Below are 9,480 nucleotides of genomic sequence, written 5' to 3' on the forward strand. Positions count from 1 at the left end.
CATTCCTGCACCCCAAGAGAAGCTCAGGTCCCACCAACAGCACTTGGCTTTCCAGGTGGTTCCTCCAACAAGCTAGAGAAGAGGTGGGACTACCCATAATTGTTAGTGAAACCAGAGCAGAGGACCTACTGAACAGGAACCAGCGCTCATCACTGGCATTTCATTGGAGTATACTTGAAACTAGCATTTTTTGAAAGGAAAAGAAGGATACCTGGGAAAGACTTAAAGTCCTAAGGACTTCAAGTCTAGGACTTGCAACTAATTCTTTATAAACATGAACATTGCAGAAGAAAAAGCTTAAATGCGTTGCTTAATCACATGAAACAGGTTTTTTAAATGCTAGTTTCATAGCTCAAAGTCCATAAACCGTTGAAACACATTCCACAGGCAATTACGTTATTGCTTTAACAGATGGCAGTTCTACAACAACAAATAAATACAACGCTCTCCTGTAGAAAACATCATTAATAATCTCAATGATACATGGTTTCCATTAGCTACTTGCTACACACTTTTTCGGTAATTTTGGATCTTCAGGGGGGACATTCAATAACCAATGTCACAGAAGAAACAGCTAAACTCTTAAAAAATATATACTTAAAAAGAATGTTCAGAGGGTTACAGTTCTGCTAAAAATCTGCAAATCTCTGTCCTTTTTTCTGCAGAATATAGATCTACACATCATTTCTAACATCATGAATTTTGTAACTTCATGTTTCTCAATGTGCTGATCAGGCACATGGTCACTTTAGTCAATGTTCACAAACAGAACGTTTACTACAACCATTATTTTAGTTAGGTTAGAGCCAAGGCCCTCCAGAAACAACTATCCATTTAACACCATACGTACTCCTTAATTTTTTGGTGTCAGGTTAGATTCTTCAGTATCTAACACAGATTTAAGACGACAAATTTTAGATCACTAAACTTTTCAACTATCTTTACAAACTACATTCAAAGATAAGGATCATCCTCAGCTAAGAAAAACACCCCATGTATTAATACTGGTTTCCATATAAGTATAGGTGCTAAAGAAATACTCCCACTTGCATATATTGCATGCAGACTCTCAGCTACCCAAAAGCACAATTTAAACCTAGATAGAACATTCAGATAGTCATGCTGGTTGAAACTAAAAAAAAAACCTGTACTCTGAAAACAAGGGATTAGATTTCCAAGTGCCTTACTGAATATCAAAACCACAATTACTCAATCCACTACACTGGTGTTAAACCCAGCAGCTTATGCCAGGGAGCCCAAGCGCGCCAATCCAGCTCCAGCTCTGCTCTCCATCACCTGGAAAGCCAGGTGACGTAACAGCAACCCCCAGCTCTAGATCAAAGCCACATACCCTTCCGGAGGAGGCAAACTGCAGACCCAGCAAAAACAGCTGGGCCCTCAAGCTTTAGGCAAGCAGGTTAAAACATACCGCCTTAACAGTCATTCTTTACCTCTTCAAGGCAAAAGGTTGGGGGCTTGGAGGGAACCAGCCTTCTGGCCAAACCTGGCCCAAACTTTGTCAGGTCACCAACACTCACCAACCTTCTTCAGCACCCGCTTCATAGTAGTACCGAGAGTGCAGGTTGTAGTTTACAAATTTTCAAAGTTATTTTAAAAGCAAGGGTTCAGGACACACACAGGGAAGATCCTGGATGAAGAAAGAGAACATTGGCAGCTGTAAACAAAGCATCCCAACTTCATCATTCACGTTACAATAAAAGACAGCACAGCAAGGAGTTTTCCAAAGAAACGGAATGTCAGAAATCACGTCTCATAAAGCAAACCAACCTTGAATCTAAATCTCATCCTAATTCCTTAACATTCAAATGTAATTTTTTCCTGGTGTTCTACATAAACCATTGAACAGGAGAAACACATTTGGACATTGTAACAGAAACATTATTTGCAAAGTGAAAGTCACTTCAGTTTCACAGAAAATATTTTTAGTGCATTCCTAAAGACCAGGAAACAACAGCCCACAAATGGTACCCAAAACACCTCTCAGAACACTGACGTATTGTTGTGGTTTAAACCCAACTAGCAACCACACACCATGCAGCCTCTCACTCCAGGAAGGAGAAAATAGCACAAAAGGCTTAAGAGTCAAGAAAAAGACCAACCCCCAACAGCTTCCCTAAATGTCTGCTCTGTCAGTTTAAACCAGTTTTGCTGAGGTTTCTCCCTCACAGCAGAATACAACTGGAAAGATGAAACTCAACTTGTCATAGCTTAAGTGCTAAAATATATTTCATCCACCTTTATATCATCAGCATTCCAAACTCAGTATCTGATACGGGTATATTTAACATGAGTGGCGAGAGATTCTAACTGAAAAAAACAAATTTCCCAATAGGGATGAGAGCACAGGACATACATAGTGTCTTTTCAGGAAATAAATCCTGACTAACACAGACCATTAAAATGAAATCTGGTTAAAAACACCCACATTACTATGCCATCTATTCATAAAGTTACACACTCATCTTAAAGACAGCATTAGAAATGATGAAATAATGCTGAAACACTTTAAATAATAGCCAATCAATGCCTTTCCATTAACTATCATGATCCTGACAGGCCCACACTTTTATATAAAAAATACTAAACTTTTTAGCAGTCTGCTGTTAATCACAAATTCCAGAAACATACAATCCACAATGTAATGTTGTCAGCAGTGAGTTATTTAATTTATATTCCACCCAAGGAGACCTTCCAGTGTGCTCTTTGCAACCGGACCTGCCTATCCCGCATTGGCCTTTTCAGCCATCAGCGCGCTTGCAGGGAGCGTGGGGAAAGCCCTTCCCACATCTTCGTCTGCGAAGTCAAGCCACGATGATGATTGTACTGCAATGTTGCTGATTATTTAAACTACCCATTAAATTAACAAATATTCGAGAATATGCCATATAATACCCACTCTAGTTTATTTTTCTCACTCTGTGAAAAGCTAAGTTAGAAGTACGCATTAACAAAGCAAAATGCATTTAAGCTGACACTCACTTGAACTCTGCCAAGACAATCAAGACCTTAATTGGCAAGTGATAAAGCAAACTCAAGAGAGGAAGACCAAGTTAATCATTAGCATAGTAAAATATGTCATTAATCCCAATTAGTACTCACAGATGTATATACACACACTATATATATGCATAATAATATATACACAATAATATATACATGTGTCTATGCATATTTATAGATTATGCATATATAACACATCTGTTTACACACAGAATATTGTTAGCTGACAGTGGTAAAAACTAAATATTCATTTTGCATAATCAAAAAAAAAGTCTTCTAAAATGTGAAAAATACATACTCATTTGTAAAATTCTTCGCAGAAGCATCCACTTCAGAGAAAAGTCATATTTGCAACTTTTAAAGCACTGAAAGCGATTGAATATGAATGCATATAGAGAAGTAGGATTAGCCTTAATTTTAGAAACCGTTTCTAAAAGCTTTCAATTTTTCAATCCTCTACCAGATCAATACTCTATATGGGATAGCAGGACATTCCTCCCCTCTGCAGGGACAGCCTTTAACGTGGACAACATGAGCCCCCGCACTTGTTAATCTACAAGTAGCTATCACGCATCTACATGGAAGTAACTACTACTGACTTTTTCAACAAACTTATATCCAAATTCCCTACTCCTTACCAGTCCAGTTAAAGCAGCCAAAACCAACACAGACAGTGAAGCTGGGTTAAGAGCCAGTTTTAGCAAGAGCAGGAATAACCATACACAAAATCTACTTACAAAACAAGTAAGGGAATACACTAAGAGTTCATATGCTATTTTCTCATCCATTCATCCTGATTTATAGGGCATATTTCCAATCCAACTCTACAAAATACAAATGCCAGTCACTGTCATTCTCCAAATACTAAGAGTTCGCTCTCTGTCACTGCTGCCTGACTAGACGATGAAAGTCCAAGCTCTCCTGCTTCACAAGTTCCCCTTCCTCTTCATTCACTTGAACAATGTTAAAAGTTTTATTTTGTTTACTTCTCCCTCTGCATTTCAATTCTATCACTCAAGTAGATTGCTTATCTTGCAAGGTGTTCCCAAGGGGTTGTACATGCACTGACTTGCCCTTATTTGAACCGTTTGATTGTTCCTTCATAGGACCTGAAGAAGCAGCAGGAACTGAAACTGCTCAGGCAGCAGACTTTTACGTTTTCATTTCACTTCTATTCACCTGGAAATTTGATAACCCATTTCTTCATACTGAAGAGCCAGTTATAAAGTACACAGGCGGACCGTGATCATGTCACAGCGAAAAGTTTTGCAGGGAATGAATTATCTTATTTAACCACAGTACTATTAAAAAGCAAATCCTCAGTCCATATCACACTCTGCACTACTGCCACTGTTAAGGATGTGGTTTTAAGACAGCATTAACCGATTACGAGATGCTGCTACTTCCCCTGCCTTCAGCCATGCTTTCCAGACCCAATTCCGTCCAGTGGGGTTCCCAGGGATACCCAGACTCCCGATACAGTAACTGAAACCAGGTGAAAACTAACCTTGACAAAAAGTTACTTTTTTCCAGTTCAGTTCCCTGAATTGTTCCGTTGCAGAGACAAGGACAAACCTGTGATGGCAAAAGACAGTGGGGAAGACATAGCTGGGGGTAAAACAGCCCTAACTCAGATCAGTCAAATCTACTGACAAATTAGGTCTCTACACGAAATTATAAAAGCCAATCTAATAACTCAGTGACACCAAGGGTCTCGCTTGCTTTTGCTTTTCCTGGCACACGATGCTGAGTTGCCATCTTGAACTCTTTGGACTTTTCGCTGATCTGATTTCATTCCCTAATGCAGCTGGGTTTCAGCTCTGGAGGCAGCGAGCGAACCAGTGCATCCAGGAGTCTGCTGAGTGCCAGAGAAAACGTGAGTAGGGGAAGTTCAAAGATGGGAAGACATAGGAAAGGGATTGTAGAAGAAACAGTGTTTCCCTTCTGGCAACAGCATGCTAGTACATCAGCTCACCACAGTTCATTTTAGTTCATCCTTAGGTAGGGATGCTAAGAAGTAAACTCAGAGCAGCTATGACAAGACGGCAAGACACAGCAGAGAGAAGGCAATTTATTCAAGAGTTTTGAAAATAAAATACTGTATGGAAAAGTGGAAATAGGAATCAAAATAAATGGAAGGAAAATAAACCAGGGTAACAAGTCAAACTGCAAAAAAAATGCAGATTTTCAGAGAGAGGAAGCTAAGATATAATCTGGAAACTCTTATAACTACAATAAAGAGAGAGTGAGGAGACCTTTCCCAAAGGGAGGGATGGCTTTAAATACACCTGAAAAAATAAATTATTCATAAAGAGATGCTGAAGTGATTTATTAAAAGTATAAACAGCTGAGCTTCACACAGGAGTTAAAAATGCAGACAAATTAAAAGGCTAGAAGCACTGTCGGATAAATCTGTTACTACTAGGCACAGGGGAGAAAATACCCAGTTTGGAAGGCTGGCTGCATACAACCAGTATGTGCCACCACCACAACTGGTAACGATCACATTGCTACAGGTGAAGCAAAACACATGTAATAGTAACTTTCATACAATCCTTAAAGAAATGCCTAAATATCTTAGAAAACAGTCCAAGACAACATCTTGCAATATCATACTGCAGGTGTTTGATTTTTTTCCAGCTTGTGAATATGTATCTATCTGTAGTACACAGTTTAAAAATCTGTGCTACCCCAGAGATGATGAAATGAATGAAGCACTGTGCAGAACCAGAAAAAAACCCACCAGCCATATTTAAGAGGCTTTCTATGATCCTCTGACTAGCATTACCTTTGAATCCTGAAACCATGCATGACAGTAGCAAGTAATCCAGGATCCCTGGGTCCAGAAGCAAAGCAGCTAGCAGCCAGCACACTCACTTCAGAAGCAGGCCAACGCTCAAGTTCGCAGCTGATTCTTGTGGTTTACATTAAACCACTGCTGGCTAAAACATGCAAGGTCTATTCCTGGGTTTGGAATACCCTCAGTGACTAGCTGTACATTAAGCGCTCTGTTTGCAGGCTGCTAGCTGAGTCTGAAGTCCTACTTATCTCCAGGAACTTCACAAGCAGCCCACGTACCTAGCACACAGTTCTGAGTTTCAGTCAGGGCAAGTACGGGGAGCTCACTGCTGCAAAGACAACTCCTTTTTTGGATCTGCTCTCAGACGAGCACGAAAAGGGTACCAAAGAAGGGCCTCTACAGGACAGAATGCTGTGCATTTTCCAACCACAAGTTTTTACTTATTTTAGGATTAAGTTCACCTGTGATATTTTTGCCTTCCAGCTTTCAAGGAATCGGTGATCTTGTAAACTTTATATACTGACAACAGATGATTAAAGTGAACCGAAAAAGATTGGTCCATCCACACTTCGCAGCACCTAACTCAAACCTCTTCCAAAGATTTCAGCAAGGATCTAATCTACAAGTTTTACAAGTACTTTTATGACATTGTGAGGCAATTTCTCTGTTCTGGCTATTCAATAAGATAGCCATAACTTTGTCATGAATCATTTCAAGCAGATTAAAGCAAAGAGGTTTGAATAAAAACTCCCAGATGCTGCACATAGTCCATTTAGCCACCTACAATCAACAGCAAGAAGTCACCAAGACCACAAGATTAACTACGTGCAATGGGGGTTTAACATGATTGTTCACAGTATTTTCTTAAAAATTCCTCTATTTAATGCCTTGTTTAAAATTTTATAACAAATTCCCTTACATAAGCATCTGTTCTATCCACCCAACAGGGAATAACAACACTTGAAATATACCGTGTATTTTCTAGCTACAGAAATCACAACTGAATCATAGTTACGTTTCACATGCCTGCGACAAAAGCACAGGATTATCTTCACCAAAGAAGCAACTTATTTTAATAACATTGCTTCTTGTCAGCTTTAACTAACCTGACAGGAAGAATCCTTTTAATACCTACTAAGTAAAAGTAAAAAAAGTAAAGAGGTAGCAATGTTGTGCTTCACTTGAGGGCTGAGCTCCTTTCCACGTAGCCAGAGGAGGTCATACTGTGGCAAATACAGAAAACTGGTGCTCTAAAGGCTGTCCTTATCACCACTTTGGTATTTTGGTCCGTTATTTTCATCTCTGTTGCAAAGCACATGGAATGTAGCTAAACCAAACACATTTTCTGGAAATCAGTCCATTAATTCCTATGACTATCCACAGCACTAACCTGCACAAGATAATACCTCCCACACATCATTCCTAAGCACTACTCCTCGGGAATCAGGAGGGATTTTTGGATAAACCCCAAATATTCAAAAAAAATTCCCTTGGAGGTAGAGAAGATGTTATTGTATTTTGACTTTTCCCAGGCAACTTTTCAAAATAACGTGAACTCATCCATTCAGTGCAGATGTCTGGAACAATATCAAAGTTCAGAAGGCAATAAGGCATCAATGGCAATACAACTGAACGTGGGACTAACATAAATGCAGGATATTGTACCAAGCTGTTAGGGGTTTTTTGGGTTTGTTTTTTTTTTTTTTAACAGATGAACAAACAGCCTCACCAAATTGTCTCTGTGGACAAATATATTAGACCAGCCATGTCTTCTGCAACTGAGCTCAACACCGCTGCACAAAAAAGAAAGGTATGGATGGGCTATACAGCTGTATCTTACAATTCAGAAGATACCACAGGTCACAGTAAAATGAGTAATTGACTTCTAGTACTCTACTTTTCATTTGAGTTTTGCATACGCTCACAGGCCTTAAGAGATGAACTTTAAAACGTTTTGCAAACATTTGCAAATTTTTTTCTTGTGAAAGAAGTTGCTATGGTGGGAATGAGATTCTACTCATCTAATTCTTCTAGACCCTGGAAGACACTGTAAGTCAATCAAAAAAGATTTTTAGTTGGTTAGAATTCCTTGATTTGTTCTAATTATTTTTTTACTCCAATGACTAACCGGTATGTTGAATGGTCTTTATGACAGAGACTTCTCTTGTAAAGGTTGAGCCTTTAAGTGAGCTTTGAAAAGTCATCTACCCAAACATCAGATGTTTATCAACATATCTTCATGTTTTGAAATTCGAGATGAGTGCTCTTAATACATTCTTCCTTCTGCTAACAAAAAAAAAACAACCCCAAAAAACCCACAACCAACCTGAAGAACTTTTACTTTAAAGCTGTCGGACACTGCCTGTAGGTTTCCCTCTTTCCACAATACAAAACAGTTTTCCTTCCTCTGTCTAAGGTTTTCATAGCTCGTGAGCTAATGACTGTTTTCTACTGCATTTTATCTCTCTCAAGACAGCCTGAATCCAAAATTTCAAACAAACACAGACATTTCTGCAGCACTGCAACACAAAGAATTGTCTCCTAGATAGCCTTGAAAGTGAAATATTTTTAAACTTCATTCTTCCTGATTTAGCAGAGCTGCAAATACCCACTTGACATCTAATCATCTGAAGTGTTTGCCTTACAGATTAATCTTTCACTGTAATTTCTGCATCTCAAGTTTGTAATACAACTTTACACAGAAAATACATCCAGTACATTCAGCAAATGTACTATGCATGTGTGACCTTTCCTGAGAAGTGATGCTGCCACTTGCAATCTGAGAAAATGGTGCTATCACCTCAAAGGTGACAAAAGTAACGTTTACCATTTGGTGGGCACAAGAAGTGAAAAAACTGAAGAAACTCTTTTTTCCAGTATCATGAATTGGATATCCATGAGGTTCAATGCACACTTTTTATCAAAAGTAGGTTTAACGCCCTCAATAGTTTAACCATTCAAGAAGTGATGTTTCTCAAAAAATGTACAGCAAAACAAAGCTCATTTCACCCGAAAAACAGTATTCTGACCTTTCACATCCTAACAGCAAGCAAGTACAGTTTGCACGGACACAAACTGGAATTCAGGACCAGAGATCCCCGGGCCATCGAGATCGGGTGCTGCATAAGGCAAACAGAGAAGCAGGGTGGGGATGGGACAGAAAGAGAAAAACCCACGCAGATGGAGGATGCCTCCCTTCCAGCGTTTCCCACCAGGCCTCAGATCCTCACAGCCTCCCTCGTACGGCTACTGGCGCTGCCACCACCTGGGAGCCTCACCAACCGGTGAGGTAAGGCAAACCCGGCAACCGCAGGAGGCTGGCATGAGCACGGGCGAGGAAACGCTGGCACCTGCAAGCGGGACCCTCAAGGCCAGGCGTCAGCCTCTGCCCTCCTGCCCGCCCCGAGCGCTGCTGGTAGCGGGGCACAGCGGCTCCCCTCGCCTGGAGGCGGCTCTCTAGGAGAGGGGGTGAGAGGCAGAGGCAGCAGCATGGGACCGAGCTCTCTCAACTACCACAGCTTCGTGCCTCCCAGTGACGACGCTATTTTTACTCAGTGCTGTGTGAAATCCTCCAGACTGGGCAGCCCCGGGGAGCATCTGCCCGACAGCAAGCTCCCAGGTGAGACAAGGGCTGAGAAGCCTGGAGGAAACCAGCCGGA

General features: G+C 40.4%; 1 protein-coding gene across 1 annotated transcript in view; it reads right to left on the reverse strand.

The window, feature by feature from the left end:
- The window catches only part of NEK7 (NIMA-related kinase 7), a 65,200-nt gene extending 57,819 nt beyond the window's left edge, over positions 1-7,381 (reverse strand). The window contains exon 1 of the mRNA XM_010131123.1: positions 7,255-7,381. The gene's annotated coding sequence lies outside the window, so the exon portion shown is untranslated. The remainder of the gene's footprint in view (positions 1-7,254) is intronic.
- Between the last annotated feature and the right edge of the window lie 2,099 nt (positions 7,382-9,480).

This window comes from Buceros rhinoceros, unplaced genomic scaffold, assembly GCF_000710305.1.
Source record: "Buceros rhinoceros silvestris isolate BGI_N320 unplaced genomic scaffold, ASM71030v1 scaffold14492, whole genome shotgun sequence".
NCBI classification, from domain to species: domain Eukaryota; kingdom Metazoa; phylum Chordata; class Aves; order Bucerotiformes; family Bucerotidae; genus Buceros; species Buceros rhinoceros.